This window comes from Somniosus microcephalus, chromosome 1 (genome assembly GCF_052327205.1).
Source record: "Somniosus microcephalus isolate GS21.2 chromosome 1, FLI_Smic_1.0, whole genome shotgun sequence".
NCBI lineage: Eukaryota > Metazoa > Chordata > Chondrichthyes > Squaliformes > Somniosidae > Somniosus > Somniosus microcephalus.
This window is the reverse complement of record NC_140987.1, coordinates 383,322,052-383,328,434: the sequence shown is the minus strand read 5'-3', so window position 1 is coordinate 383,328,434 and position 6,383 is coordinate 383,322,052.

Genomic DNA, 6,383 nt, shown 5'->3' with positions numbered 1-6,383 from the left:
ATTGTACTGCTGTTGGGCTTCATTGGTTGGGTTTCTGATGGGTGTCATCAGTCAAGTTTGAAGTGGGTATCCCTTGTTTCCCAGCAGCCACCCCTTAAGTGTACTTCTAGGTCCAAAGATGTCAGGGAGCTTGGACTGCCACAGGCTGAAAGTATCATGGCAACTCCCCGGGAATCTTGCGCACACCTGCATAAATATCTTTTTTTGTGGTTGCACACCAACTGCACATTGATGGAGTGGAAGCCCTTGCGGTTCGCTACTCCTGGTTGATCTGGGGGTGCCCAGATTGTCACATGTGTGCAGTTGATGATGCCCTGAACCTGTAGGAAGCCAGCCAGAGATGCAAACCCGAGCACCTGTTCATTCTGACTGACGTCATCACATGCAATGCTTACATAATTGGCAGCCCTGGCAAACAACCCATCAGTTACCTGTCTTATGCATTTGTGGTCCGTCGACTGGGAGATCCTGGATATGTCTCTGGCAGAGCTCTGGAAGGACCTGGAGGCTAAAAAGTTGAGGGCAGTGGTGACTTTGATAGCCACTGGTAATGCGTGGCCACCAGGTCCATCAGGCAGCAGGTCTTCTTCTAGCAAGCTGCAGATGTCTGCCACCCCTTGACATGACAACCTGAGCCTGCTAAAGCACTGCTGTACGGACATGTCAAGGAAACTCAGCCTCTGCCTATACACCCTGTTGCAGGTAGTGCCTCCTGTGAGCTGCTCCCCTCTCTGCTGCTCCCCTCTCTGCTGTCCAGCTGCAGGTCTCTGAATATCAGGCTGTGGCGGCTGCTGCTGCTAGTCATATTGCTTCTTGTCCGAGGTCCAATCTAAGGCTGCCAAATGCCACCCATCCTGATGTGATTCAGAAAACATCCAAAGTTTCGAAAGTAAACTCTCAGCAAAAGTACTGTGAACAAACCCTTTTCCACTAGTAGGTAAAAATACAGCTGTGAGTACTGAGTATTTATTGCAATGTTTCCATGAGTTTGATTCAGCCCCCTCAATTGCCGTTGTGTTCTCGCCTTGCTTTCACTGACGAGTTTCAGGAAGCCCGGGAAACCCGTGGATACACCGTTAAATTTGAAAGTCAGTTGAAATATCAAGGCAGTTGACGATTAGCATATGTTAATAGGCAACCTGCCTCTCCTTAGGCGGTTGGGCACAAGAGGCCTAACGCAGTTAAACACAGAAGTTGGCGGCTTGGAGCTGGCTTCCCAACATGCTCTAATTTTTCCCGGTTTTCACCCACCACCTGTACCCAAACCCACGTGCTCCTCGAGGTTAAAATTCCCCAAACTCTCGATGTATTCAAAATAGTGCACAGAGGAACTTCACGACCACAATAGTACTCCTCTCAACTTCCTCTACAAGCCAACAGGAAATTATACTGAACTCTCTGATTCACATTTTTCTTCACTTTCCCCCCTCCAAAAAAAGCAAATTGCCCTTTGCACAGACACACTCCTTGGTTATGGGGGCAAAACAACCAGCCCACCTTCATCTCTCTGTTTAATCCCCCACCAAGAAAGGCTCTTGTGTGATTTAAGAAGAACAAAATCTCCTCACCATTCTTCTTTCCTCCTAAGTATTTGACAAGAGTCGCTCCTCTTGACCATGGGAGTGCGCCTCTCAAGTTCCTCTGTTAGAAAATTAAACTAAACTGTCTGATTCAGGAGTTACGGGGAACATTACTTAAAGGGTTGACGGTTGATAGGCAATGGCAAACGTTTAAAGATCGCATGGATGAACTACAGAATTTGTTCATCCCTGTCTGGCATAAAAATAAATCAAAAAAGGTGACTCAACCGTGGCTAACAAGGGAAATTAGGGATAGCATAAGATCCAAGGAGAGGACATATAATTTGGCCAGAAAAAGCAGCAAACCTGAGGATTGGGAGCAGTTTAGGATTCAGCAAAGGAGGACAAAGGGATTAATTAAGAGGGGGGAAATAGATTATGAGAGTAAGCTTGCAGGGAACATAAAAACTGACTGTAAAAGCTTCTATAGATATGTGAAGAGAAAAAGATTGGTGAAGTCAAGCGTAGGTCCCTTGCAGTCAGAATCAGGGGAATTTATAATGGGGAACAAAGAAATGGCAGACCAATTAAATACATACTTTGGTTCTGTCTTCACAAAGGAGGACACAAATAACCTCCCAGAGATGTCGGGGGTCTAATGAGAGGGATGAATTGAATGAAATCAGTATTTGTAGGGAAATAGTGTTAGGGAAATTGACAGGATTGAAGGCCAATAAATCCCCAGGGCCTGATAAGCTACATCCTAGGGTACTTAAGGAAGTGGCTCTAGGAATAGTAGATGCATTGCTGGTCATCTTCCAAAATTCTATCGACTCTGGAACAGTTCCCATGGATTGGAGGATAGCTAACGTAACCCCACTATTTAAAAAGGGTGGTAGAGACAAAATGGGGAATTATAGACCGGTAAGCCTGACATCGGTAGTGGGAAAAATGCTAGAGTCCATTATAAAAGATGTAATAGCAGAGCACTTGGAAAACAGTGACAGGATTGGACAAAGTCAACATGGATTTACAAAAGGTAAATCATGCTTGACTAATCTACTGGAATTTTTTGAGGAAGTAACTGGTAGAATAGATAAGGGAGAGCCAGTGGATGTGGTGTATTTGGACTTTCAGAAGGCTTTCGATAATGTCCCGCATAAGAGATTAGCGTGCAAAGTTAAAGCACATGGGATTGGGGGTAAGGTACAGTCTTGGATAGAGAACTGGTTGACAGACAGGAAGCAAAGAGTTGGAATAAACGGGTCTTTTTCCGAGTGGCAGGCAGTGACTAGTGGGGTACCGCAGGGATCGGTGCTAGGACCCCAGCTATTCACAATACTATATATAAATGATCTAGATCAGGGAACTAGATGTAAGTTTGCAGATGACACAAAGCTGGGTGGGCGTGTGTGCTGTGAGGAGGATGCAGAGAAACTCCAGTATGATTTGGACAGGTTGGGTGATTGGGCAGATTCATGGCAAATGCAGTATAATGTGGATAAATGTGAGGTTATCCACTTTGGTGGCAAAAACAGGAAGGCAGATTATTATCTGAACGGCAATAGATTGGGAAAAGGGGAAGTGCAACGAGACCTGGGTGTCCTTGTGCACCAGCCGCTGAAGGTAAGCATGCAGGTGCAGCAGGCGGTTAAGAAGGCAAATGGTATGTTGGCCTTCATAGCGAGAGGATTCGAGTACAGGAGCAAGGATGTCTTGCTGCAGTTTACAGGGCCTTGGTGAGACCACACCTTGAGTATTGTGTGCAGTTTTGGTCGCCTTATCTGAGGAGGGATGTTCTTGCCATGGAGAGAGTGCAGCGAAGATTCATCAGACTGATACCTGGGATGGCGGGAATGACGTATGAGGAGAGATTGGGTCAATTAGGCTTATATTCGCTAGAGTTTAGAAGAATGAGAGGGGATCTCATTGAAACTTATAAAATTCTAACAGGACTAGACAGACTAGATGCAGGAAGGATGTTCCCGATGGCAGGGGAGTCCAGAACCAGGGGTCACAGTCTAAGGATAAGGGGTAAGCCATTTAGGACTGAGATGAGGAGGAATTTCTTCACCCAAAGAGTGGTGAACCTGTGGAATTCTCTACCACACAGGGCAGTTGAGGCCAATTCATTAAATATACTCAAGACGGAGTTGGATATATTTCTTGAGGCTAAAGGGATCAAGGGATATGGGGAGAAAGCAGGGACAGGGTACTGAATTTAGATGATCAGCCATGATCTCATTAAATGGCGGAGCAGGCTTGAGGGGCCGAATGGCCTACTCCTGCTCCTATCTTCTATGTTTCCATGTTACTAATCATTAAATTGCACACTGTGGTGTTGCTAGTGTAGTCTCACCTGGCACTGTGGGATGGCAGGGAAGAGATGTGTCCTTCCTTACAAAGAGGATCATCATAGGAACATAGGAATTGCAAGACAAAAAAAGACTATGGTCCATCTAGTTCACCTTCTACCACCTTCGTAGTCACTTGATACAATGATCATGGAGTTGTTGACCAATCATAGCAATCAATCTCTACCGATGGTCAGGATGAGAATTCTTTTTCCAAACAAATATTTTGATGAAGGAGTGTTGATTCTCAAAGGGTTGGGTAAATGACACAGTGTTCTGATTTCAGGTCCTTCAGTTACTGAGGTTACTGTTAATGTTGCTTCACAGTGCAACAACTGGAGAGGTCTTATCATTTCCTTCTTTTTGTGTGGTCTTTTGGGTTTAGCAGGGAGACCGTCACAGATTTTACATAATAATTTAGACAGGAGTCCATGCTCTGCATGGTCCTTCTCTGTAACTTTAAACTGAACTCATTCATTATTTGCGTAGCAACATTTACCTATACAGCAGATGAGAAAAAGTGTTAGACTGAATAATGGATACATGTACAACATGTGAAAGACAGTGACAAACTGAAAACTAGTCACCCGTAGATAGGTGAGACACAACTAGAGACTGAACAGTTACCTGTACTGGGTCTTAAATGGTTAAATTATTAGGACAGGTTGCAGAATATTGATATATAATCTAATCGAGGTGTTTCAAATCATAAAGGGATTTGACATGGTAGCTAGAGAAACTGGTGGAAGAATCCAGAATTTTTTTCACACAACGGGTAGTGAAAATCTCGAACTCTCTCCCGCAGAAGGCTGTGGATGCTGGGTCAATTAACATTTTCAAGACTGAGATTGATAGATTTTTGTTAAGCAAGGGTATCAAGGGATATGGCGAAATGGTGGGTAAATGGAGTTGAGGTACGGATCAGTCATGATACAACTGAATGGTGGAACAGGCTCGAGGGGCTGAATGACCTACTCCTGTTCCTGTATTCCATAATTCCCATTCTCGGCATTAAGTGGGACCAACAGTGGAGAAGGCAAATGGCAATCGATCCTAGAAAGATTGTTGTTGAAAGGGGGGCCAGAGAGAGCTGCTAAAAAAATGTTTTTATCTTCAGTCCAATCTGGTGTTTGGGCTCCCCCTCTCAGTGGCAGGGTGCTGCTCAGACTGTCCTGCAGCAAAGCAGAGTGTGTACTTGTGCTCGGCCTCTACAGGCAATGGGCACCTGTCCTGAATATTTAAATAACTTCACCCTTGGGATTTAGGATGGGGAATAGGTGGCTAAAGCGGTGGGCGGAAATTCCACCCTGCCACATTTCTGTCCCCTTGCTTAGGTCTGGAAGATTTAAGCTGAAATTTCATTTATAAACATGGTAAAATGAAATCATACACTACAGGTAGACTATCCTTTATCCGAAAACCTCGGGACCAGCCGAGTTTCGGATAAAGGAGAATTTCGGATTTCGGAAGGTGGGTCGGCAGGGGTCCGCGGGGGGTCGTGCGCACGACTTACCCTTTATCCGAACTTCCGAAACCGGAACCCTCTAAAAACCGAAGGTTTTTTCGTTCGTACGCACGACTTACGCTGAACGAAAAAACCTTCGGTTTTTAGAGGGTTTCGGTTTTCGGAAGTCCGGATAAAGGGTAGTCTACCTGTATCCTGACTTAGAAGTATATCGCCGATCCTTCATCGTCGCTGGGTCAAAATCCTGGAACTCCCACCCGAACAGCACGATGGGAGTACCTTCACCACACGGACCGCAGCAGTTTAAGAAGGTGGCTCACCACCACCTTCTCAAGGGCAATTAGGGATGGGCAATAAATGCTGGCCTTGCCAGCGACACCACCATCCCATAAACACATTTAAAAAAAAATGCAGGTCACTTTGGCAGGACAACAGTGCCTTTTAAGAAAGCAAGATGGTATTATTTAAATAGAGTAGGATTGCACTTTTTTCATTATCATGTAGTAAGTGAAAAAATAAAGGAAATGAATGGAATACTTATCCTTCTTCGATTCTGAGAGGGAAAGTTAGATCTCCAAAAGTAATGTGTAAAAAAAAAATACAATATTTTATAGCAGCATTGAATAAGTCAGTACAGATCAGAAAAAGTATATGGTATGATTCCTATCAAATATTCTCTTAGCAGTTTAAGTGATACATTTTGGTAGGCAGAATGAGGAGAGACAATACAAGCTAAATGGTACAATGTTAAAGGGGGTGCAAGAAGAGAGGGACCTGGGGGTGCTTGTGCATAAATCTTTGAAGGTGCCAGGACAGGTTAACAAAGTAGTTAATAAAGCATATGGGATCCTGGGTATAAATAGAGGCATAGAGAACAAAAGCCAGGATGTTATGCTAAACCTTTATAAAACACTAGTTCGGCCCCAGCTAGAATACTGTGTCCAATTCTGGGCACCACACTTTTTAGGAAGGACGTGAAGGCTTTGGAGAGGATACAGAAGAGATTTACTAGAATGGTTCCAGGGATGAGAGATTACAGTTACA